Source organism: Bubalus bubalis, chromosome 1 (genome assembly GCF_019923935.1).
Source record: "Bubalus bubalis isolate 160015118507 breed Murrah chromosome 1, NDDB_SH_1, whole genome shotgun sequence".
Classification (NCBI taxonomy): Eukaryota; Metazoa; Chordata; class Mammalia; order Artiodactyla; family Bovidae; genus Bubalus; species Bubalus bubalis.
In genome coordinates this window covers 180928844-180955625 of record NC_059157.1, presented here as the reverse complement: position 1 = coordinate 180955625, position 26782 = coordinate 180928844, and the positions used below count along the sequence as shown (strand labels likewise).

General features: G+C 46.2%; 1 protein-coding gene and 1 pseudogene across 2 annotated transcripts in view; both read left to right on the top strand.

Moving 5' to 3' along the window:
• Window positions 1-26782, top strand: part of BFSP2 (beaded filament structural protein 2) — a 77990-nt gene that overhangs the window by 12354 nt on the left and 38854 nt on the right. The window lies entirely within an intron of this gene.
• LOC102401828 lies at window positions 15139-15530 on the top strand (annotated as a pseudogene).

The window sequence follows — 26782 nt, the reverse complement described above, 5'->3', positions numbered from 1 at the left end:
GCCATCCATGTTCGCTAACTGGCACTTATCCAGAGGAGAAACACACATCTCACATCTTTATGATGGGCACAGACTGGAGCAAGGAGCCCCCTGAAATTAGCATCACACCAGGAACTGGGAGAGGGGGAACTATGTCCCCAAATGTTTGCATATCACAGAGACAGCTCCCAGGTCCTAGAGGAAACATTCTGAGTTGTAGGAGATTCATATCTCAAAACAGTAGAGAAAAGATTTACAGTTCCATGTTTCCCAAAGTAGTTGTCTAAGAAAAGGTAGAGCAGGGGCCTGTTGTCAGGCTGGAACAGTAAACTCTTTGGGGAGCTCCCTCAGGAAGGCATTTTAAGTGGGCTGAGGTCAGCCTAGGGACATGCTCGGATGCAGACGGAAGCCGTGTGAGAGTTCTGTCAGGTCCCCTAGTTGGAGGGCGGTGGGGGGTGAGAGTGCCGTGCAGTTTGCAGGTCTCCCCTCCAAGCGCCAAGCTCTCGCAGTCGTGCCCTGCTCTCTATTCCAAGAGTGGTGCAACACAGCACACAAAAGGCAGCCCATGAATGGCTGGGCAGTGAGGGCTAAATACAGGAGCAGGCGGTCTAAGGTTTCAAATCAGAACCCTGAAGTGAAATACTAGAAACAGCCCAAATGCCCCATAAAGCTAGATAATGCAGTAGACTCCTCTGCAGTTATAAGAAAGAAGGAAGCTTGTTATGTCCCATTGAGAAACTATGGTGCATGCTCAGTAGCTTAGTCGTGTCTGACTCTTTGCCACTCTATGGACTGTAGCCTGCCAGGCTCCTCTGTCCATGGGATTTTCCTGGCAAAAATACTGGAGTGGGTTGCCATTTACTTCTCTAGGGGATCTTCCCAACCCAGGGATTGAACCTGCATCTCCTGCTTGGCAGGTAGCTTCTTTACCACTGAACCACCTGTGAAACTAAATATATATATATATATATATATATTTATTTTTAATCAAAAGGCAGACTGCAAAACCTATCTATGCTATGCTACCATTTGTGTTTAAGGCAAAAGAGAGAGAGGAAGAAAGAGAGAGGGGTCCTTAAGGAAGGAGAAAGAAAGAAAGAGGGGAAGGGAAGAAGGAAAGGGAAGGAGGGAGGGAGAGAGGAAGAAAGGTGGAGTGCAGCCTGTCCCTGGAAGTATACACAAGTGGTGGCAATGGCTGCTTCCAGTGTGGAGCTGGGTGACTGGAGACACGGTGGGAACAGGCTTACTTTGGGCTCTTGCACCATTTGAATGATATGTCTTAAAAGAAAATAAAGTTATAAATAAAACTGCTACCAGTGACTTGGGGTGAGTTCCAGTCAAGTCCAGGGCTGGTGAAGCCCCCACAGCCTCAGAGAAGTACCAAACCAGGTGTGAGGAAAGAAGACTTTTCCCAACAGCCTTCTCTCAAAACAAAACCCCAAGAGCAACAGGAGAGACCCTCCACCGACCTACACTTTCCAGAAGAACTAAATTACAACAATCCAGGCAAGTGCCAAGGACAAATGTGATGCCTCTTTCCAGCGAGTTATTGAAAAAATGGTTGAACCCAGCAGAATGTAATCCATACCCACCCCACTCCCCAGAAAGGCTTATGCTGATCTACCAAAGTTGAGGACTCAATTTAGAAAAATAAAATCTAGTTTATCGTTGTCTGGCTGGAAAAAAGCACATAAAGACTCATTTACCTGGTTGTAAACGAGATGGTAGAGCAGAGTGTCACAAATACATTATTTAGCAGAAATGAGAAGTTATGTCAGCCATTATCAGTAAGTTACAAAAAGCAGTGTGCACAGAGTGGAAAACTCCATCACAAAACCGACCAACTGGTAGTTTTTATTTATCTATTTTAGGGACCAATGAGGAAAACATGGGGAGAGAAGTAAAGTTTAAAAGGCCCCCTTCTCAGCAGACTCTGGGCAAAGTTTCACGTGAGGCAAACAACCCTCACCGCCCACACCTGCTGGAGCTGTGTCCCCCAGCACCAAGGACAGAGGCCCCTCCCCCGGCACCCAGGCCCCACCTTCCCTTGCCCTCCCTGGCTGAGCAAAGTACTTCCAGGCCTCACCCCTAGCCTTTAACTGTGTTATTTCTTCATCATCTCTGACCACTTCAGGTAAGGGCCCACTGCTCAGGCCTGTTCCCAGCTAACTCTGAGGAGGAAGGTTATTTGATAAACAAATTGGTTGTTACTTGGGGAGGGATGTGACTCTGAACTTACTAGCACTGCTTTATGTTCCTAATAAAGGTGGAAAGGCTCTTTGCCCATGTGTGGCTGTGAAGTGTGAATGAGACGAGGAAGACAGGTTCCTGGCCTGTCCCCAGAACTGCTGCCTACAGACTGAATTGCACCTGATGGGATTTTAGCTCCCATAGGCACCTGGCAGCTCACCCAGGGCCAGCCAGGCCAGGCCTTCGCTGCAGGGGGCACCCCTGGGCAGGTGGTTCACCCAGGTCCCAGCTGCCCTCTGGAGCGGGCATAGGTGCCCTGGGAGTTCTATACGATTCCCTCCCAAAAACCGTGCTCTCTGATAAAACCCATGGAGACGAACTGTGTGCACCGTCACTCTGGGCACTCAGGTAGCGCCTTCATCAGTGTGACACCTGCGGATATTACCAGGAGCTTTATTCACTGTCTCAGCGGATTCTCGCCACAGTGTCTCTGTCACCCAGAAAAATGGAGGCGTGCCCACTTGATCAGTCTGCCAGGGCCGCCACAGAAAATTACCACAGACTGCGTGACACTGGGTGGCTTAAACGACAGAAACTTGTTTTCTCACAGTACTGCAGGCTGGAAGTCCGAGGTCAAGGTGTCTGCAGGATTGTTCCCTCTGAAGCCTCACTCCTTGCCTGACAGGTGGCTGTCTTCTTCCTGCGTCTTCGCATGGTCTTCCCTCTATAGTAAAGTAAAAAGTCGCTCAGTCATGTCTGACTCTTTGCGACCCTGTGGACTATAGCCTATCAGTTTCCCCCGTCCCTGGGATTCTCCAGGCAAGAACACTGGAGTGGGTTGCCATTTCCTTCTCCAAGGCATGAAAGTGAAAAGTGAAAGTGAAGTCACTCAGTCATGTCCGACTCTTAGCGACCCCATGGACTGCAGCCTACGAGGCTCCTCCATCCATGGGATTTTCCAGGCAAGAGTACTGGAGACCTGTGTCCAAACTTCCTCTTCCTATAAGGACCCACTTATATCAGACTACCACCACCTCATTTTAACTTAATCTCCTTTTTAAAAGCCCTTTTCAATGCAGTCACATTCTGAGGTGCTAGGGGTTGGGACTTCAACATGCACGTTGGGGGGGGCCCACAATTCAGGCCATTAACACCCACTTTATAGACAAAGAAACTGAGGCCCACAGAGATACAGTTTCTCTGTGAGTTAGTGTTCTAGTCAGGACCAACTCAGTGTTGGCTGCCCCCCAAAAATTATGAAAAGCCTCCTATTAAACTCATTTAAAAGACCCCAGGGACTTCCCTGGTGGTCCAATGGTTAAGACTTTGCCTTCCAATGCATGGGGTGAAGGTTCGATCCCTGATGGGGGAGCTAGGTTCCCACAGGCCTCACAGCCAAAAAACCAAAACATAAGACAGAAGTAATAGTGTAACAAATTCAATAAAGACTTAAAAAAAAAAAGAATAAATAAGAGACCCAAGACCCTGAAGGGTAAACGGGCCAGTGATCCCCTGAGTGCCTACTGTTTGATAAGATGGAGTCATAGTCAGTGAGAGCCCTTCTCTGAGAGGAGATTAAACTCTGGGATATGCCTCCTTTTTCTCTGCTTTTCTGCCTCTTCTAATTTGGGAGGAACTGCCAGAAACAGTGATTGATCCTTACCCAAGCTTGCTCTAACTGGAACGAACTGCTTTAGCGAGGACCCGTGAGGCTGGGCGCCTTCCAGCTGTCAGGCCGCTCAGTACTGGGACTTGAAAGTTTAATAGCTTGGCTGTCGGGGAATGGTGCGGCCCCCCAGGGATTTCTATTTTTCTTCTTCAGTGATTTTTTTAATGCTTAGAAAAATGTGCTGAGCAGTCGGCCCTGAAGGCAGAACCTCTTTATCTGAATGGAGCTGAGGAGCTCCGGTGGGAGCCTATGGGGGAGGAGAGAGGGGTGCTCCTTGGAAAACGCTCTCCTACATCAGAGGCTTCCACAGACTGCGGGGTGGAGCCACAGTCTCCCTTGCAGGGGTGATGGCTGCCACCACACCTAGGTCTACGGGGCCCCTTGAAGTGCTGAGGGTTCTTCCTGGGAGGCGAGAGGCCACGCCCAGTGGGAGGAGCCCCCTGTGCTGACCCTGAAGGACCTGGGTCTGAGAGCGAGGCAGGCACCAGTTACAGCCAGGCTGACCACTAAGAGTACACAGATATGGGGACAAAGTCAGGTGTATTGCTTGCTGAAGCAGGAGAGAAACACTCTGAGGGAACCTGGGACATCTCAGGAAGAGGGATTGCAAGGAGCTTGTTGTGAGGTTTAGGCTTGTACTGGGCAATTTGGAGGAAGTTAAGAGTAAGGACTTGTTCTGTATTTGATGCTGTCAGGAACCAGGGGCTCTTGGATGATGGGGTAGCTTACAGTTTGGACCCAGAGGACAGGGTGCAGCAGGCCTAGAGCTGTTGTGAGTAAACAGCAGTCCCTCACAGCACTGGCTGGAAGGAGCGCATTGAGTTTATGTGGTTGGAGAGCATTGACCTTGCCTTTAGGTTCAGATGCGATCATGTGGAGGCCTTGTCTCTGTCCCCTCCCACCAGGATTACAGAGCAACACTCTGGTGGTCGCTGATTCACTGTGAACGTTTGTATTCAGGTGACCGTACCACGCCCCAGCTCTTAACTGCAGCTGCCTGCTGTCAGGGCCAGGGTTTTACATCCTCCGCCCAAACTGGGCCTCCTGAGCAGCCTGACCTCAGTGGGGGAAGGGGGGACTTGGAGACAGAGCTGGCAAGTCGAGATCTCTGCCTCACATGTGGCTACGCAAGGCTCTCCAGGCTGGGCCAAGGCGTGGTTTGTTTGGGAAGCAGGACTCTGATCTCAGAAATGCTGGGGCCCCACACCCCTGCCTGTCTCACCTTCTCCCCCCAGGAATCAGTCGTGCACCTCCCTGTAAATGAGTGGAACAGAGTGACAGAGACCAGGCCCAACTTTGTCCTTCCCTAATGTGAGGCCCTTATCTCAAGGTGAGGGGGAATGACCCTATTTCACAGAATTGTGAGAATTCTGTGAGATAACACAGGGAACTAGAAGCTTCCAGAAGGCAGGGACTTCCTGCCTCTCTACTCGCTGATCTTTCTCTGGCACCCTAGACAGTGCCTAGCACATAGTAGATACACAATGAATATTGATTAAATCGACAGAGAAACATGACCCGCAAAGTAACTACTTAAAAAGAGGTTTTCTATTATACTTGTTTGCTGGCTGCCATAATGAAGCACCACAGAGAGGGTGGCTTAAACAACAGAAATGGACTCTCTCCCACTTCTGGGGCTGGAGTTGGAAATCTAGATGTCAGGGGAGTTGTTTCCTCCTAAGGTCTCTAAGGGAGGACCTGTTCCAGGTCTTCCTCTACCTTCTGGTGGTGGCCTGCCGCCCTTGACCTTCTTTGGCTTGTAGATGTATTATTTCAGTCTCTAACTTCCTTTTCACTGTGTTTCTGTGTCCAATATTCCCTCTTATAAGGACACCATGTCACATTGGCCTAGGGTCCACCCTAATGACCTCATCTTGATTGCATCCGTAAAAACCTCATATTTCCAAATAGGGTTGCATTTACAGGTACTTCAGCATATCTTTTGACTGGTACACAGTTCAACCCATAACATCAGCTATTGTTTTTATCACATTACAGTCTTAATTTCCAACATTTTATCCTGTTTCCTCAAATGTCATTTAAAGGTTCCAGAAATGCCAATATTTCTGCACCTAATTCACTTCACCCTCACTTCCTTTTGCACTTGAAATCAGATCCCAAATCTGTGTGGTGTATGAAACCACACACATGGTACAGAGAACCCAGGAGAGTACTATTTATATATTAGAAACACAGTAAATGTCACTAAGTTGCTGTATGATCTTGGACAAGTTATTCCACATCTCTGAACCTCAGTTTCCTCAACTGTTAAATGAGATTGGGTCAAACTGACATCTTGCAGACACATAGGTAATAGGTCAGATTCTACTTCATTCCATGGACACCAAGTACAGGTGACTCCCATGTCTGTCTTCACTTCAGGGCTAACGGGCTGTGTGCCCTGCAGCAAACCCATTTCACTCCAAGTGAAATCACACTTACAACATGAGAGGGTGAAATTCTCTGCTCTCCCAAGCCTTGGCCCTAGACCTTCTGTCACTGTTCCTCATTATCCCCAAGCCATGGAGGACGCCTAAGAGAAGAAACTGCCCTCGCATCAGCCTGGTTCCCTAATCTTTCATAGCTCTGCTGGTTGGCGGGCTGGGATAGGACTGTTCAGCATATGTTGGCCACCTGCTTCATTTTCAAGGGTCAAGTGGTGCCTGTACTCCAGTACTGATGAATCAGTTTTACTGACCACCCCCCCCCAACACACACACACACACACACACACACACACATGTGCCAGAATATACTGAAGGTCTTGCTAACTGGCAGTGAGGGGAGAAATTGGCTTACTGAGAGAGCACAGAGTCCACACCTGATCCATGATCACAAAAATGCAGATTAAATGTAGCCAATAGACACCTGGAATTTCCAGCTTGAACACCCCCCAGCATCATGCCTGACCTAAAGGTGGTCCTGGATACAAGTGAATATTTTTCCTGTTCTCAGACAGATGAGAGTCACACTCCCAGGGGCCACTGCTGTCATTCATCCCCAAGAGCAGAGGTTTAGTCCAACAGGTCCTGAATCTAACCCCTGGGACAATGCCAGGCACAGAGAGAGCAGAGGAGAGAGGGAGGAGGACAGAAGGAGACAGTGCCTCACAGTGATTCACGGTACAAGCTACAGAGTCCAAAAAGACCTGCATTCAAATCTGACTTTGCAATTGACTGGACTTGTGATGGAAAACAAATTTATTGGCCTCTCTGAATTTCAACACATCGGCATCTGTAACACGTGGATAATAATATATACCCTACAGGATTGTCATGGGAATTAAATAATTCACTGAAAGCATTTAGCTTAGTGTCTAGCCAGGCTTGTGCTCAATTAACTGTAGTGGTAATTTATGTCACTGTGTGTAGTGGTTAAAATGATAATAACTGCTTGGATTGTAAGGCCTTCCCAGTACCATCTGCTCAGCCAACTCTTCAGTACTGCAGGATGAAGGAATTAGCAGTTGTGCAGGGGCAATCAGAGAGGGATATCTTTTATGGGTGTCAGTTCTAGAAGGTCTTTAGGTCTTCATAGAACCATTCAACTTCAGCTTCTTCAGCATTACTGGTCGGGGCACAGGCTTGGATTACTGTGACATTGAATGGTTTGCCTTGGAAATGAACAAAGATCATTCTGTCACTTTTGAGATTGCACCCAAGAACTGCATTTTAGACTCTTTTGTTGACTATGAGGGCTACTCCATTTCTTCTAAGGGATTCTTGCCCAAGTAGTAGATGTAATGGCCATCTGAGTTAAATTCACCCATTCCAGTCCATTTTAGTTCACTGATTGCTAAAATGTCAATGTTCACTCTTGCTATCTCCTGTTTGATCACTTCCAATTTACCTTGATTCATGGAGCTTACATTCCAGGTTTCTATGCAATATTGCTCTTTATAGCATCGGACTTTACTTATATCAGTAGTTATATTCACAACTGAGCGTTGTTTTTGCTTTGACTCCATTTCTTCATTCTTTCTGGAGTTATTTCTCCACTCCTCTCCAATAGCATATTGGGAACCTATCCAGGGTGTTCATCCTTCAGTGTCATATCTTTTTACCTTATCATACTGTTCATGGGGCTCTCAAGGCAAGAATACTAAAGTGGTTTGCCATTCCCTTCTCCAGTGGACCACGTTTTGTCAGAACTCTCCACCATGATCCATCTGTCTTGGATGGCCCTACTTGGCATGGCTCATAGTTTCTTTGAGTTAGACAAGACTGTGGTCCATGTGATCAGTTTGATTAGTTTTCCGTGATTGTGGTTTTTGTTCTGTCTGCCCTCTGACAGATAAGGATAAGAGGCTTATGGAAGCTTCCTGATGGGAGAGACTGACTGAGGGGTGGAGTGGAGGGGGTGTTGTTCTGATGGGCAGGGCCTTGTTCAGTAAATCTTTAATCCAATTTTCTGTTGATGGGCAGGGCTGTGTTTCCTCCCTGTTGTCTGACCTGAGACCAAACTATGGTGTTTGGAGATAATGAAGATAATAGCGACCTCCTTCAAAAGGTCCCAGGCACCCGCTACCACTCTCAGTACCCTTGACCCTGCAGCAGGCCACCGCTGACCCATGCCTCCTTTCTGAGACTCCTGGACACTCACAGGCAAGTCTGGATCAGTCTCTTGTGGGGTCACTGCTCCTTCTCCTGGGTCCTAGTGCACACAAGACTTTATTAGTGCCCTCCAAGAGTCTGTTTCCCTGGTCTTGTGTAAGTTCTGGCAGCTCTATGGTGGGGTTAATGGCAACCTCCTCCAAGAGGGCTTATGCCACACCCAGATCTGCTGCACCCAGAACCCCTGCCCCCTGCGGCAGGCCACTGCTGACCCATACCTCCACAGGAGACACTCAAGCACTCAAAGCCAGGTCTGGCTCAATCTCTGTGGGGTCTCCTGGTGTGTACAAGGCTTTGTTTGAGCCCTCCGAGTGTCTCTGGCAGGTATGGGACTTGATTCCAAACATGATTTTGCCCCTCCTACTGTTCTGCTGGGGCTTCTCCTTTGCCATTGGACATGGGGTATCTTTTTTGGTGGGATCCAACATTCTCCTGTCAATGGTTGTTCAGCAGCAAATTGTAATTTTGGAGTTCTCACAGGAGAAGGCGAGCTCACATTCTTCTACTCTAGAACTAACACCCAAGAAAGATGTCCTTTTCATTATAGGGGACTGGACTGCAAAAGTAGAAGGTCAAGAGATACCTGGAGTTACAGGCAAATTTGTCCTTGTAGGACAAAATGAAGCAGGCCAAAGGTTAACAGTTTTGCCAAAAGAATGCACTGGTCATAGCAAACACCTTCTTCCAACAACACAAGAAAAGACTCTACACGTGGACAACACCATATGGTCAATACCAAAATCAGATTGATTATATTCTTTGCAGCCAAAGAAGGAGAAGTTCTATACAGAAAAAAACAAGATCAGGAGCTGGCTATGGCTCAGATCATGAACTCCTTATTGCAAAATTCAGACTTAAATTGAATAGAGTAGGGAAAACCACTAGGCCATTGAGGTATGACCTAAATCAAATCCCTTACAATTACACAGTGGAAGTGACAAATAGATTCAAGGGATTATGTCTGATAGACAGAGTGCATGAAGAACTATGGATGGAGATTCATGACATTGTACAGGAGGCAGTGATCAAGACCATCACCAAGAAAAAGAAATGCAAAAAGGCAAAATGGTTGTCTGAGGAGGCCTTACAAATAGCTGAGAAAAGAAGAGAGGCTAAAGGCAAAGGGGAAAAGGAAAGATACACCCATTTGAATGCAGAGTTCCAAAATGCAGAGATAAGAAAGCCTTCCTCAGTGATCAATGCAAGGAAATAGAGGGAAACACTAGAATGGGAAAGACTAGAGATCTCTTCAAGAAAATTGTAGATACCAAGGGAACATTTCATGCAAATATGGGCACAATAAAAGATATAAATGGTATGCACCTAACATAAGCAGAATATATTAAGAAGAGGTGGCAAGAATACACAGACAAACTGTACAAAAAAGAGGACCAAAATAACCACGCTGGTGTGATCACTCACCTAGAGCCAGACATCCTGGAATGTGAAGTCAAGTGGGCCTTAGGAAGCATCACTACAAACAAAGCTAATGGAATGATGGAATTCCAGTTGAGCTACTTCAAATCCTAAAAGATGATGCTGTGAAAGTGCTGCATTCAATATGCCAGCAAATTTGGAAAACTCAGCAGTGGCTACAGGACTGGAAAAGGTCAGTTTTCATTCCAGTCCCAAAGAAAGGCAATGGCAAAGAATTTACAAACTACCACACAATTGCACTCATCTCACACGCTAGAAAGTAATGCTCAAAATTCTCCACGCCAGGCTTCAACAGTACATGAACTGTGAACTTCCAGATGTTCAAGCTGGATTTAGAAAGGGCAGAGGTAGCAGAGATCAAATTGCCAACATCCGCTGGATCATGGAAAAAGGAAGAGAGTTCTGGAAAAACATCTACTTCTGCTTTATTGACTACACCAAAACCTTTGACTGTGTGGATCACAACAAACTGTGGGAAATTCTTAAAGAGATGGGAATACCAGATCACCTGACCTGCCTCTTGAGAAATCTGTATGCAGGTCAGGAAGCAACAGTTAGAAATGGACATGGAACAACAGACTGGTTCCAAACCGGGAAAGAGTACATCAAGGCTGTATATTGTCACCCTGCTTATTTAATTTATATACAGAGTACATCATGCGAAATGCTGGGCTGGATGAAGCACAAGCTGTAATCAAGATTGCTGGGAGAAATATCAATAACCTCAGATATGCAGATGACACCACCCTATAGCAGAAAGGGAAGAGGTACTGAAGAGCCTCTTGATGAAAGTGAAAGAGGAGAGTGAAAAATTTGGCTTAAAATTCAACATTCAGAAAACTAAGATCATGGCATCCGAACCCATCAGTCCATGGCAAACAGATGGGGAAACAATGGAAACAATTACAGACTTTATTTTGAGGGGGGCTCCAAAATCACTGCAGATGGTGACTGCAGCCATGACATTAAAAGATGCTTGCTTCTTGGAAGAAAAGCTATGACCAACCTAGACAGTACATTAAAAAGCAGTGACATTACTTTGCTGACAAAGGTCAGTCTAGTCAAAGCTATGGTTTTTCCACTAGTCATGTATGGATGTGAGAGTTGGACTATAAAGAAAGCGGAGCACCAAAAAATTGATGCTTTTGAACTGTGGTGTTGGAGAAGACTCTTGAGAGTCCCTTAGACTGCAAGGAGATCAATCAGTCCATCCTAAAGGAAATCAGTCCTGAATATTCATTGGAAGGACTGATGCTGAAGCTGAAACTGCAATCCTTTGGCGACACTGGGAAAGATTGAAGGCAAAAGGAGAAGGGGGCGACAGAGGATGAGATGGTTGATGGCATCACCGACTGGATGGATATGAGTTTGAGCAAGCTCTGGGAGCTGGTAATGGACAGGGAAGCCTGGCGTGCTGCAGTTCATGGGGTCGCAAACAGTCGGACACAACTGAGCGACTGAACTGAATTGAATCAGATATGTACCCTTGGTGTCTGAAAATCATTTCACTATGTGATAGAAATCCAACAGTAGACTCCAGGCCAAATTAGAGCGGCCAGGGACTCCCTTGTAGGCGGGGCTGGGGAGGAGGATGGGCGGAGTCTCAGGCTGCTGTCTTTGACCAGATTATCTTGGCAAGTGGCGCCACCTTCTGGCTCCTCTAGGAACTGGCTTGAACTCCTAGTCACCCAGCTGCAAAATCTGATTTGTGCCAATCTCTGGATGCCTATAATCATCCCTTCATTGCTAGAGCCACCCTGATCCAGAGAGGCCAGCCACACACTTCATACCGCCCCTCAGTCAGTCCGTTCATGTCAGGATTTCATGACAGCTCCCAATTTCCTGAGGATTATAAATCAACCATAAAATTGCACTTTGCCCCAAGACTTTGCATATTATTATCTAGCAAGTCTGTTCTTATTCTCTTCTGCTTCCATTTGTGGTGGGAGAAACCACCTCCTCCTTTTCTCTTTCAGTTGCATTTTCTGTGGCTTTGGGTTTTAGATGAGAGCTTGAGTTTGCAGTAGGTGTCCTGAGTCCCATCTGCTCTCAGCTCACCAAAGACTTTGCCTGGGGCCCCAGTCTCTCCACCTTGATCTTCTCATCTACAAAAGGACAGACAGAATTACACCTGCCATCATGGCTCCAACTCTCTTGAAACTGACGGAGAATAATATGAGTGGGGAAAACGCCGTGTCAGTGTCAGAGATTAGGCTGCAGCTCCTCAGCCTGCGGGTGTAATTAGTGTCACATGTAAGTACAGAATCTTAGCAATAACGGCGCGTGCTGGCCCCACCCCCTTCCTCAGCAGCAGGCTCCACAGTGTAACCTTTGTCGTGGTGGCTGCTGTGGAGCTGGCACAGAACTCACTTTTATTCTGTTCATTCATCAGGCACTGATGGGTCTACTCTGCACCAGGCACTATGGAGTTCGGATATTAAAGGGTCAAAATTCTTGGCCTCTAGGACCTGGAGAGCCAAGAGGGATGAGGAGTGAATAAATGAATCCGCACATTGTTGAGAGCCTGCCGTGTGCCAAAGCATAGTGCAGGGTGTGTGATGGGTGTCAACTGTGTGTTAAACAGGAGGGCCTCTTGAGGTCTGCTTACAAAAGCAGCTTTGGTTTGAAAGGGACCTCTTCCAAGGTCCTTTTCAATGTATTCAGTGGGAGGTAAATGCTTGTTGAAAACATGAATGGTCTCAGGATTTTTCTGATCACTTATAGGTAATTAAAAATTCCATGCTTATTTTAAGTCCCAAAACACTGTCTCAATCCAGTAAACAACATGACTGGTCAATATATTATTCAACCCATGGACCCACGTTTTCCCTCCTACCAGGTGGGCAACCCCCGGCCCCGCCCTGCCTTCCCCACTGCTGTTTCTAATGCAGTCAGTGTGTAAGCAGGAGGGAAGGAGAGGAAAGGAAGGCAGAAAGATTCTTTCTTGAGAGACACTGTTATAAGGTGGCTTCACAATGTCTGGGTATGGCTGGAGTTCAAACCAGGTTTCTTCTCCTGAGGACGTTTCTCTTAGCTCTTCTGAGACGCCCCTCCCCCTCTGCAGGACTAGCTGCAGGGAGAGGCCTCTCCTCTGCTGGTGCCCCCCACGGCAGCCCCACCCCCAAAGGTGCCCTCTGGTAGACCCCTCTCAGTGGAGCCCAGGCTGCCACACCTGTCACAGGGTCTGCCTTTGCTGCTGGGGCAGGTGAACCTCCGGGCACTGAAAGAGGAGCGAGCAGCTTCCCGTCTGGGCTCAGACAATTTAACATTCTGTTACACATGCACGTGGTTTAGTCCTCTTGGCACTCTGGGGAGAAAGTTTCCTTATTCCCATTCTACAAACAGGGGCCTTTAGAACATCACACATCCACAGGTGACAAAGACAGGGTTTGAAGTCCTGTCTCTCTGATCAAGGCCATGTTTCTTCCATGAGTCCTTGCTATGGTCACTAAAGAGCGGAGGGACCAGCCATCACACCTCTCTGTGCCTTGGTTCTTCATCTTGCGTGAGCTCCAAGAGCCCTTTGCATTCTAAAACTGCATCATGAAATGTCTGAGTTGAGGTTTCCTGCAAGCCATTGGCAAAGCAATCTGCAGGGCCTCGGCCTCCAGTGTGGGAGGCAGCAGAGCTCAGCGCTCCACTTCCTGCCCTAAGGCCCCGCTTGTCCTGCACCTTAATCAGCGCAGGGAGAGACAAACCCCTTTTAACTGGTGCTGGCCTTCTTCTCCTCCCTGAGGATGTGCCCTGTACTGAGCACGACATGAATTTGCTTCCTCTTCCACAGGCTTAGTTCCCACCGCCCCTCCTGCTGAGAGGGTTCTACCTTGCTGAGCAGGATGCGGTGTTTCAAGAGAGGAACTTTCCAGATAGCACAGCTCTTCTTCTAAATCAGCTATCTCATCTGGAGGAAAACCCCGGCTGTCCTGGATGTGTTGGTTGTCAGTTGCCCCAAATAGAGCCCTCCTAAGGGATTTCCAAAGATAATCTGGGCTGTGCAGTGGCCCTGCTCTCCTAACACTTGCTTTGGCGCCATCTGTAGGAATCAGAGCACAGCAGTTCTCTGCTGTCTCCATAGATCCTCACAGCCTCTCTGTGGAGTCAGATCCGGTGTAATTACCTCCTGTTACCGTCTGAGCCACCAAGGGGCTTCCCTGGTGGCTCAGATGGTAAAGTGTCTTCCTCCAATGCGGGATACCTGGGTTCAGTTCCTAGGTCAGGAAGATCCCCTGGAGAAGGAAATGGCAATCCACTCCAGCACTCCTGCCTGGAAAATCCCATGGATGGAGGAGCCTGATAGGCTACAGTCCATGGGGTCACAAAGAGTCAGACACGACTGAGGTACTAGCTACTATGCCCCCGATGGGGAAACTGAGGCTCAGAGGTGAGAAATACGTGCCTGGTAAAGGCCAGAGCCAGGATTGGAACCTTGATTTCCTATTCCAAATCTAATACTTTGAGTTCTGTCCTCTCTTTTTTTTGCTGGAGCCCTTCACTAATTGTCTCTCTATCAAATCCCATTCCTGGACACGGAGTCCAAACCCACCTTCCTGCTCCTCAACCAGCCCCGGGGTTAGAAGGTGAGGTGGGATCTCAGGCAAAGGAAGGGTGAGGATTCTTCAATAGTTCTTTCAATAGACTATTAGCCATATCCACCCTGCCAATCTACTGACCTGCCCATCCTACACCATTGTAATAAATTGAGGTTTTATGTCCATGTAACAGAGAAGGGTTTGTCTCCCTCATTAAATTAGCCTGGGTGTTCAGACCCAGGTTCAGGGGTAAAGCATATTAATTCCTGATTGCCCTTAAGTTCTAGTGGAGGGTAACAAAGCTAATGTTTATTGAGCACTTACCATATGGCTTCCCTTGTGGCTCAGACAGTAAAGCGTCTGCCTACAATGTGGGAGACCCGAGTTCAATGCCTGGGTCAGGAAGTTCCCCTGGAGAAGGAAATGGCAACCCACTCCAGTATTCTTGCCTGGAAAATCCCATGGACAGAGGAGCCCGGTAGGCTACAGTCCATGGGGTGGCAAAGAGTCGGACACAACTGAGCGACTTCACTTCGCTTCACTTACCACATGCCAGAATTTGTTCTGAGGTTCTTGCATCTCTTAAGCCATTTGACCTGACAACAACTCTGTGTAGCCCACACTTTTATAATCCCCCTTTTAAAGATAAGGCAACTCCCGGCTTTATCTCCGCCCACACTGCCAGTGGCCTGCCAGGCATCCCATGATGTGCGCTGCAGCGATGGGGAAGGCGAGAGGAGATGAGGCCTGCTTCCAGAGGAGCAGTCTGTTCTGGGTTACTGTCATCATCCTTTCTTTTGGCTATTATATGTGGATGGTCTTCTGGCCTGAGAGTACTCCTTATCAGAGCCTGGGACCCCTGGGCCCTTCACTCAGTACTCGCTGAACCATCATCACACCCTCGTGCATGGTTGGTGTTGGCTTGCCTGGATGATTCTAGTGGGAGTGTCCTTGTATGCCATTGTATTGCACAAGTCTAAAGTCATCACGAATACGTGGACCCAACTGCTCTGGTTCCTACAGACGTTCCTTTTCGGGATGGCATCTCTCTATTACTTGATTGCTTTTAGACCAAAATGCCAAAAACAAACTTAAAGAAGATATCCAAAAAAACTGAATCACTTTATTGTACACTTGAAACTAATATAATATTTTTAACCAACTATACTTAGTTTAAAAAAATTAAAAATAAATTAATTAATTAAAAAGAGAGAGAAAATATAGCATATAAAGTTGCTAGGGGGAGAAAAGAAGATATTCAAAAGCTTTCTCTATACTTTGATATTCAGCCTCATCTTTTTTGAGGGGTGCTGTGTTTACTTGACTCAGAGAAGGCAATGGCACCCCACTCCAGTACTCTTGCCTGGAAAATCCCATGGATGGAGGAGCCTGGAGGGCTGCAGTGCATGGGGTTGCTAAGAGTCGGACACGACTGGGCGACTTCACTTTCACTTTTCACTTTCATGCATAGGAGGAGGAAATGGCAACCCACTCCAGTGTTTTTGCCTGGAGAATCCCAGGGACGGTGGGGCCTGATGGGCTGCCGTCTATGGGGTTGCACAGAGTCGGACACGACTGAAGTGACTTAGCAGTAGCAGCAGCAGCAGTGGTTACTTGATCTTCCTACTTTTTAGAAAGTTAAGGCCCTCTAGTTATTCATGATTCCCTCATCAGCCCTAAAATTAAGTAGATAGTAGAGAAAGATTTTAGCTTTCTAATTACATAGACTAACGTATTTGGCAAAGCGCTCCCAGCTGCCTTCCTGTGGTCCTTGGCTGCACTGACATTCTCCCTGTCACCTGCTTTAAGCCACATACTAAGTTTGAGATACCCTTGCTCACACCTTCTGATTCAAACACCTTACCCTTAACCACCACCATCTTATCAGCTCGCCTTCCTCCAATTTTTTTTTACCCACTTGATCCAAAATAGGGTGAGGCCTCCACAGCACATCAATTCCACCCAGTTATTGGACACCTGTGAGGCAGGATCTTCTCTTAGGCTTCCGCTTCACATTACAAAGAATGTATACCTGTGGCGGATTCATTTTGATATTTGGCAAAACTAATACAATTATGTAAAGTTTAAAAATAAAATAAAATTAAAAAAAAAAAAAGAAAGATAAGGAAGACAAACAAGTGCCTGGAATGGGGTGGGCTGAGCAGTGACGCAGAGGACATGCTAGGAATCAGAAGAAAGGATTGGAGAATGCCTTTTCTGCCCTCCCAGCCAGGAGTGGTGTCTCCTTCCACTCGGGCCTCCGACACAGTGCTCTGTGATATGCAGGTCTGACGGCCACTTTCAGGTCAGGACGGCAGCTTAGACAGCTTCGTTTTCAACCCTAACACCTGTCCCATCGCCTCACACAGAGTTTACTCCGACTTCACTCTGCACTAGTTCAGCAGCATTCCAATTTTTATTTGAAAACTGCAGGACCTGTACAGTGTACACCTGTCTCAGAGAAAAGCACAGGACTGCCCTTGACTCCCATCTTTCTGTGGGTCTCCTACAGGGTGGGAAACCTGTGTCTTTCCACCCTTTCCTATTCTTAATTACTTTTCTCCAGACTCTGTAGATGTGTCCCTCCCGTTCTGACTCACTCAGCCATTCCTGTTCTAGAGAGTCTAGCTCATGGTCCTCCAGCTAATGACTACCTCTCTCATTCACCTGGCTGTCTCTTATGACTATTAACTGGCTGGGACAGAAGGGTTATTGACTGTCGCCTCTAGGAGATCGTAGGGTTCCTTTCCTGAAGGTCACCCTGGTTGCAGGTTCACTAGGAACTAGACCTTGTTGTTTTTTTCCCATGATACAGTACGTCATGTTATTTGTTTTAAACTAATATTTGTGAGAAACAGATCCCTCTCCCCACTCCCCCCAGAAAAGAGGCTCCAGGGAAAACCACAGTCATGAAACATGGTAGACTATGAATTGCTTTTGGTGGAGAGTGACTTCTGCACAAAAATCCGGGTCTTACCCCCTGCTTCTTTTGTGTTTGAGGGGTTATTAATGGTTTCAAGGATAATATGGCAGATTACTGACAAAAATGTGAACTGTATCTCCAATTTAAAAAATAATAATAATAAAGATAAGGCAACTCACAGACTTAGAAAACAAACTTATGGTTACCAAAGGGGATAGGGAGGGGAGGGATAAATTAGTAATTTGTGATTAACATATACATACTACTATATATAAAACAGATAACAAACTAGAACCTATGATATAGCACGAGGAATTCTACTCAGTATTTTGTAATAACCCATAAGGGAAAAGAATCTGAAAGACAATATATGTGTAAGAGAATATATATATAAAAGATGATAACTAAAGAATATAAACATATATATAACTGAAAGACTGTGCTGTCCAGCTGAAACAACACTTCATAAATCAACTATACTTCAATGAAAAAATAAAACTTAAAAAATAAAATAAAGATGAGTAAACTGAAGCACAGAGCAGTTAAGTAACTTTTGCAAAAAGTCACACAGCTAATAGGTGATAGAGAAAAGTCTTTGAATTTGGGTGGTTTGATTCTATAGCCTATGTACCCTACAGCCCACGAGACAGCTTGAGGTATCCTGACCCCAGAGAGTTTCTGGGATGAGAAGAACGCTTGTCTTAGATGGATGCCCTAGAGGCAGAGCCCAAGGCTAGGACTCTTTAGCAGGTGGCATATTATAGAGGTGTTCCTGGAAAACCTGTGAAGGAGAAACAAGCAAGCAAATCATCTCAGCTTCAGGTGAACTCAGGAGGGGAATTTCCACTCAAAGTTGTCCTAATCCCAAGTGAGGGAGGTGGGCTTCCACACCCCATGCTTGTCAGTCATTCCCAAAGGACTAGCCCAGGGAACTGAACAGTGGGCTGTGCTGGCCTGAGGGCCCCGCTTTAAAAAGAGTCCCAAGTGCAGACTATGGGAAGCGAAAGCACAGGAAACCCACAGGCGCAGAAAATGGTGGAAAAAACAATCCAAGAGGATGTGGCCGAGCGCCGACAATGTCTGCTCCAGCAGCCACACTGAAATAGGGAAGAACTTGCAATTCAGTTTAAGCCTCAACAAGTCCCCAGTGTATTTCAGAGCAACACAAATTCATCTGATGTTGGCAAGCTCTCAGGAACAACTCTTGTCAAAGGGAAGTAGAGGATAACTAATAATATTTCTGCAGAGCCTCCTCCAGGTAAACACAAAGTGCCCCTCGGAGAGCCCATGAGACTGTGACCATACCCACGTGGCTGACCCAAGCCTCTGCAGCCACCTACCGCAGCCTCACCCATACAGACTGCACTGCTCTGCCCCACTTTCCCATGCCAAGTCTGCCTCATCTTCATCCTTGCTGCCCAGAGGCCTCTTCTGGAGCTCTAGAGATCCCCACTGCCCTCTACCTGGTCATCTCCCCCCACCCATGATCTGCCTCCTCTGCCCAGTTGTCCCAGCCACTCTTGCTCTACACTTTAGGAGCATGGGCATGCCAGCCACTGCACTGACTTTCTTTCCCTTGTTGTTGAGTGGTGTTGTCTCATTCTTCTTAATTTATAAAATATGTCAAATATATAAAACGGATACCCAGCATCCGAAATCGTCCACCTTAATGTTATTTGCTACAGACTTTTTTTAAAAACGCACAATCAAAGATTTCAGATACAGCTGAAATCCCTTTGTGCTTTGTCCTGATTCCATTCTCCTCTCCAGAGGCCACCACTCCTCTACATTTGGCATTTATCATTCCCACCAAGCTTTTATCAATTTTACTATGTGTGTGTATATATATATCATTTGTAGGATTATTTGCATGATTTTAGACTTTATATTCAATTGTATTACATTGTGCATTAGGGTTCTCCAGAGAAACAGAATCAACAGGATGTTTCAGGGAAACATTTTAAGGAATTGGCTCACACTATAATGAGGCTAGAAGTCCAAAATTGAGATGTCAACAGGTTAGACACCTGCTGCTGCTGCTGCTAAGTCGCTTCAGTCGTGTCCGACTTTATGTGACCCCAGAGACGGCAGCCCACCAGGCTCCCCGTCCCTGGGATTCTCCAGGCAAGAACACTGGAGTGGGTTGCCATTTCCTTCTCCAATGCATGAAAGTGAAAAGTGAAAGTGAAGTCGCCCAGTCCTATCTGACTCTTTGCGACCCCATGGACTGCATTCCACCAGGCTCCTCTGTCCATGGGATTTTCCAGGCAAGAGTACTGGAGTGGGTTGCCGTTGCCTTCTCCAGGTTAGACACCTAGGAAAGAGCTTTTGTTCCAGTTCAAGTCCAGAGGCCATCTGCTGGTAGAATCCTTTCTTCCTCTCGGGACCTCAGTCTTTGTTCTATTCAGGTCTTCAACTAATTGAATGAGGTCCTCTCACTTTACTCAAAGTCACCAATTAAAATGTTAATCTCATCTAGAGTAATGTTGGACCAAATATCTGGGCACCATGTTAGTCACTCAGTCATGTCCAACTTTTTGCGACCCCATGGACTGTAGCCTGCCAGGTTTCTCTGTCCATGGAATTTTCCAGACAAAAGAATACTGGGCTGAGAAGCCATTCCCATCTTCAGGGGATCTTCCCAACCCAGAGATTGAACCTGGGTCTCCTGCATTGCAAGCATATTCTTTACCGTCTGAGCCATCTTGGCACCGTTTGTTGCTGTTGTTGGGTTGCTATGTCCAACTCTTTGTGACCCCACGGACTGCAGCACACCAGGCTTCCCTGTCTTCCACTATCTCCCAGAGTTTACAAAACTCATGTGTATTGATTCGGTGATGCCATCCAACCATCTCATTCTCTGTCACTCCCTTCTCCTCCTGCCCTCAGTCTTTCCTACCATCAGGGTCTTTTCCAATGAGTCCCATCAGGTGGCCCAAGTATTGGAGCTTCAACTTCCGCATCAGTCCTTCCAAAGAGTATTCAGGGTTGATTTCCTTTAAGAATGACTGGTTTGATCTCCTCACTATCCAAGGGACTCTCTCAAGAGTCTTCTCCAGCACCACGGTTTGAAAGCATCAATTCTTTAGTGCTCAGCCTTTTTTATGGTCCAAATTTCATGTCCATACATGACTAATGGAAAAACCACAGCTTTGACTATATGCTCCTTTATCAGCAAAGCAATGTCTCTGTTTTTTAATACGCAGTCTAGGTTTTTCATAGCTTTTCTTCCAAAGAGCAAGCATTTTTTTTTAATTAACTTATTTATTTTAATTGGAGGCTAATTACTTTACAATATTATAGTGGTTTTTGCCATACATTGACATGAATCAGCCATTTCGTGGCTGCAGTCACCATCTGCAGTGATTTTCGAGCCTAAGAAAGTAAAATCTGCCACTGTTTCCATTTTCCCCCCATCTATTTGCCATGAATTGATGAACCTGGATGCCAAGATCTTAGTTTTTTGAAGGTTGAGTTTTAAGCCAGCTTTTCCACTCTCCTCTTTCACCTTTATCAAGAGGTTCTTTAGTTCCTCTTAGCTTTCTGCCATTAGGGTGGTATCATCTGCATATATGAGGTTGTTGATATTTCTCCCATCAATCTTGATTCCAGCTTGTGCTTCATCCAGCCCAGCATTTCACAGCTCAACTTTGCATACAAATTAAATAAGCAAGGTGATAATATACAGCCTTCATGTACTCCTTTCCCAATTTTGAACCAGTCCATTTTTCCATGTCCACTTAGAACTGTTGCTTCTTGACCTGCATACAGGTTTATCAGGAAGCAGGTAAGGTGGTCTGATATTCCCATCTGTTTATGAATTTTCCACAGTTTGTGATCCACAAAATCAAAGGCTTTAGTATAGTCAATGAAGCAGAAGTAGATGTTTTTCTGGAATTCCCTTGCTTTTTCTATGATCCAATGCATGTTGGCAATTTGTTCTCTTTTCTAAACCCAGCTTGTACATTTGAAATTTCTCAGTTCCCATACTACTGAAGCCTAGCTTGAAGGATTTTGAGCATTACCTTGATAGCATGTGAAATGAACGCAATTGTACAGTAGTTTGAACATTCTTTGCCATTGCCCTTCTTTGGAATTGGAATGAAAACTGACATTTTCCAGTCCTGTGACCACTGCTGAGTTTTCCAAATTTGCTGACATATTGAGTGCAGCATTTTAACAACATCTTTTAGGATTTGAAATAGCTCAGCTGGAATTCCATCACTTCCACTAGCTTTGTTCATAGTAAAGCTTCCTAAGGCCCACATAACTTCACACTCCAGGATGTCTAGTTCTAGGTAAGTGACTGCTGCTGCTGCTGCTGCTAAGTCACTTCAGTCGTGTCCGACTCTGTGTGACCCCAGAGACGACAGCCCACCAGGCTCCCCCGTCCCTGGGATTCTCCAGGCAAGAACACTGGAGCAGGTTGCCATTTCCTTCTCCAATGCATGAAAGTGAAAAGTGAAAGTGAAGTCGCTCAGTCGTGTCCGACTCTTCACGACCCCATGGACTGAAGCCTACCAGGCTCCTCCATCCATGGGATTTTCCAGGCAAGATTACTGGAGTGGGGTGCCATTGCCTTCTCCATGGTTATCCAGGTCATTAAGACCTTTGAACAAGTCTTCTGTGTATTCTCGCCACCGCTTCTTAATCTCTTCTGCTTCTCTTAGGTCCTTGCTGTTTCTGTCCTTTATTGTGCCCATCTTTGCATGAAATGGCCTAGCCCAACTGACACAAGAAATTAACCGTTATATACTGTTTCCTTAAGCAACTTGCTTTCTTAACTCTCCATTTTGATTCTGAGATTTGTCCTTGTTGATGCATGTAGCATTTCATTGTATTTACTCATAGGTTATGAATTTTTCTGTCGATGGACAGAGGTCGCTTCACTGTCGAACCGAAGAGGCTGCTTCGGTTGACTGTCACAAACGAGAGGGACATAAACTTCATGTGCACTGGACAGATTCTTTCTAGGTCTGACGTGGGCAAACTACAGGCAGGCCAAATCCAGCCAAGCATCTGTTTTGTAAATAAAGTCTTACTGGAACACAGTCACACCTGTTCATGTGCTAATTGTATACTAATTGGCTGCTTTCACACTCCCAGGCAGAGTTGTGGATTTGCAACAAAGACCACAAAGCCTAAAGTATTTCCTCCCTGTCCCACTAGAGAAAAGGTCTCTGGGAATTCCCTGGTGGCTCAGTGGTTTTGATTCTTCCCTGTCCCCGCAGAGAGCCCCGGTTCAATCCCTGGTCAGGGAACTAGGATCCCACAAGCAGCCACAGAACACCCCCCAAAAAAGAAAGGGTTTCCTACTGGGCTCCAGGTTGGTACCTAGGAGCAGCATGGGCTCTACCTATCATCAGCTTTTAGCCAACATTGCCAAATGCCTCCCCAGAGTGGCCACACAAACTTACCCTCCCAGAAACAGAATATGAGGCCCCCCTCCTTCATATCCTCTACTTCCAAAGGTCTGCCAGTCTGATGCTTGTGAACTGGTTTCTCATTGCTTTTTCATGTTTGGCTCTTTAAACATGTATCACTTATTCATTCAACAAACATCTATTAAGGGATTATTGTGTGCCTGGTACTATCTAGATAAAGCTGCTCCCTTTGACAAGAGAAAAAACTAAGCTACTCAGTGTTAGAATCACAATTCAAACATGGTGGGTGGTGAGGCAAGATGGTTGCGTGTGGGTGGTGCAGGCATGCCCTGGAGAAGTTAGCACCATGAAAAATGATCAAACAGCTGACTCTTCTGCAGGCCTGAGGATGCTCGGTTGAGAAATAAAGCAACAATTTGGCTCTCTGCCCACAGCTTCTCACAATCAGGGGCACTTCCATCGTAATTCTTAGCAAAAAGGATCTGTATTTCACACAGGTATCATTAGAGTCATTTAGTAATTAAACTGGTTTCCTATCTTCTCTTTTGACCTTAGAATATAAAACATCTGCAATTATAAGAGAAAAAGTGAATGTGAGAAAGAAACTGTCCATAAATGATACAGCAAGACATACAGCTTTATTATTTAAAGTTATCAAGAGAGCCAATAAATAAAGGGAAAGGGAGGTGGAGTGTGAGAGCAGTAAACCTTCATATGTCCGCCAGGAAGTCAATAAATAATGCCTATGGCTGAGAACTCAAGCAATCAAAAAATCTGTAGAAAGATGGGGCAAGCTCTGAACAGACAAACAGCTGGGGACTAGGACATGAGGTTACAAAAATGTGGGCCTGGGAGTGCTTTTTCTTTACAAACCTTTATAAGCATTTCTTTTTAGTACTGTCTAATTTTTAAACTAGTGTATGCATGGCTTTATTAATTTTTAAGTTGAAGTACAAAAGAGAGTTTCTGAAATAATTACAGATAAAGTGACATGTGTATAACAATCTGAGATAAGGAGTAGAGGTCAGTGGAAATGGAGGTTTTTTTCATTAGCCATGAGATTTTAATTGTTGAAGTGAGGAGATATGTCTCTTTCTACCTTTACATGTAATTTTATGTAGTTGAAATTTTCCATAATAAAAAATTTTTTAAAAAGAAAAACGGGCAACAAGCTATGAGTCAGACATATGAGGATTAAATTCAGCTTGGATGCCTAGTCCTGTAAGCAAGTTCCTGAACTCTCTGGGCCTCAGTCTCCCCATTGGGAGGCTGGGAGGCCGGGTTTGGTCATGGCATGCAGAGGTAGCAGTGTGAGTCAAGGGCTGGAACCTGGAAAGGCCCTCATCTGTTCAGGAAAATAGTTCAGCCCACAGCGGGGGAGAGGAGAGAGAAAGCCAGAGTGAAGAGCAGGGTCAAGTTGTCAGGGTTTATTTAAGAGCACACCCCTGAATAAATTCAAATTTGCTCTTAGTAAGTTCATGCCAGTAGAAAGGGAAATGGGAAGTTGGAAAGCATTTGTTTCAAATGTAGAAAGTTGAGAGATGCAGAGAGAAGTCCCGGAGGGAGACCAGCTGGCTGCCCAAACAGAGCCTCCCAGAGTCACCATATCTTGACATGCTTGGTGCTCAAAACTCTGATTTTATTAGGGCATCTGTAGAAATTAGAGCCAGCTCATGACAAAGAAACTCTTCTGACATGTATACCCAGGATTACATCTGCTATACTGTGGCGGTTAAACTCTTTGTTCAAAGCAAGTCCAAGGTAACTGAGGCAGGATGTTGGGGGGTGTGGAATGAAGGAGGCCTCTGGGGAGGGTGAAGACAAGGGAATTCTGTCCTCCCATGACAGAGGGCAGCCTCTAGGGACTAGAAGCTCCTGATTGCCCAGCACTGTGAACACCAGCACCCACACCAGCCTCTTGCTCCACACTCCTCCGACCTCTCCTACTAAGACTTCTTCTCTCAGATGGACTGCAGTGTAATGATGAGGTCAAAACTCACATGCAGTACGGACTCAGGAGGGTTCCCCCAAACTCAACTTCCCCAGAAAGAACGAAATTAGCCTTCAGTGTCCCTGATTCTCCCTGGATGCCCAGTGGCTGTGAGTATGCTTGGGATGAGCTGTCCGGGAGGTGACACCTTCTTCACTATCTGATGACATGTCCCCTGACTCCACCTGCAGGTGCAACCTTAACTCATTCTGTGGGCTTCATATTTTCCATCTACAGGCAACAACTAGCAGGTTGAACTAGAAAAGAGATGATTAGGACTCAAACCAAGCTGGATAAGGGATGGGAATGGAGTGAAGCATGTCAACGTAGGGAACTGTTATGTTTGATTTGGGAGTGAGGAGAGGGGCCGAAGGTGATTCTCAGGTTGGAAGTAGGTACAAAACTGGCTGTGCCTTTAGGGGATCCCCTGTCTGGTTGTCCCTGAAGAAGCAGCACCATTTCTGGGCCCATTTATCCATCTCATCCTGTACCACACACTGTGCTGGGGATGGAACAACAGCAGAACCGAAAAGCAGTGCCTGGCCTCAAGGAGTTTACATTCTGGCAGAAAATACACAGATAGCAACTAATAAATCAAGAAACAAAAACTGGTAATAATTATAAGCTGTGATGGGCTTCTCTGGTAGCTCAGGTGGTACAGAATCTGCTGCAATGCAGGAGACCCCAGTTCGATTCCTGGGTTGGGAAGATCCCCTGGAGAAGGGATAGGCTACCCACTCCAGCATTCATGGGCCTCCCTGGTGGCTCAGACAGTAAAGCATCTGCCTGCAATGCAGGAGACTTGGGTTCGATCCCTGGGTTGGGAAGATCCCCTGGAGGAGGGCATGGCAACCCACTACAGTATTCTCCTGGAGAATTCCCATGGACAGAGGAGCCTAGTGGGCTGTGGTTAATGGGGTCACAAGGAGTCGGACATGACTGAGGAACTAAGCACATATAGCTGGGATAAGTGTTTCAAAGAAAGAGAACAAGGCAGAGAGAGGAAGAGTGGAAGAAGATCCTGCCTTAGGAGAAGAGATCATGAGAATGGAGCCACCCATACAAAGAGAGGAGAGCAGTCCAAGCTGAGGAGTCACCGCCCGCCAAGGCCTCAAGGCAGGAGGGAGGCCCGCATGGCCCGCAGGCTTTAACCTGCAAGCAGTGGGGAGACCGTCACACCTGCAGGGCCTTGAGGGCTGCTGTCAGGAGTTTGGGTTTTATTCTAACCAAAAGAAACACTGCAGAAGAGTTTTTATTTAATCACAGCAACATGATCTGATGTGAAGAGTTGAAGAAAATCTCCCTGGAAGCAGGATGCAGCATGGACTCAAGGAGAGGAGGACACATGGATTAGGAGGATGGTGTCTTGGGGTCAGACAGCGTGACGGGATGTACACCAGGGTGCGGGTGGAAATGTGAGATGCAGATGGATTTGAGGTACTCTGGGGCAGGAGTGGGTGTAAAGCTGACTAACCTTGGTGTTGGATTAGATGTGGCAGATGAGAGAAAATGTGATGTCAAGACTCTGGTCTTTGGGTAGGTGTTGGTACTGTTTACTGGCATGGAGAAGTGGGGGAGCGGTATTTGAGGGAAAAGAAATTCCGTTTTAGTCAAGTTAAGTTTGTTAAGTGGAGAAGATGTCAAGGGGAGAACGGTACAACAGCCTGGAATAGAAAGGAACGTTCTGGGCTAGAGACAAAAATACAGAAGTCGTCACATATACATTTCAATCCATGCAAATGAATCAGATCACTTATGACTATAAAGAACAAACTCAAAGACCCAATCCTGAGAAACTCCAGCATTTAGAGGTCAGAGAAGAGAGAAAGATTTCACAAAGGAAAAAGTCAAAAGCTGGCCAAAAAGTAGAAGGAAGAGTAGGGGAGAGTGGCTCATGGGAGCCAAGAGAGGAAAGTATGTCTTGTGATAAATGCAATAGGCAGGTCAGGATGAGCACAGAGATGCATCTGTTTGGCTTGGAGATATGGTGGCCTTCACCATCTTGATGAAATTGCAGAAGAGTCGGGTATAGGGACAGATGATGATTTCTTGTTCATTTATTGCTGAA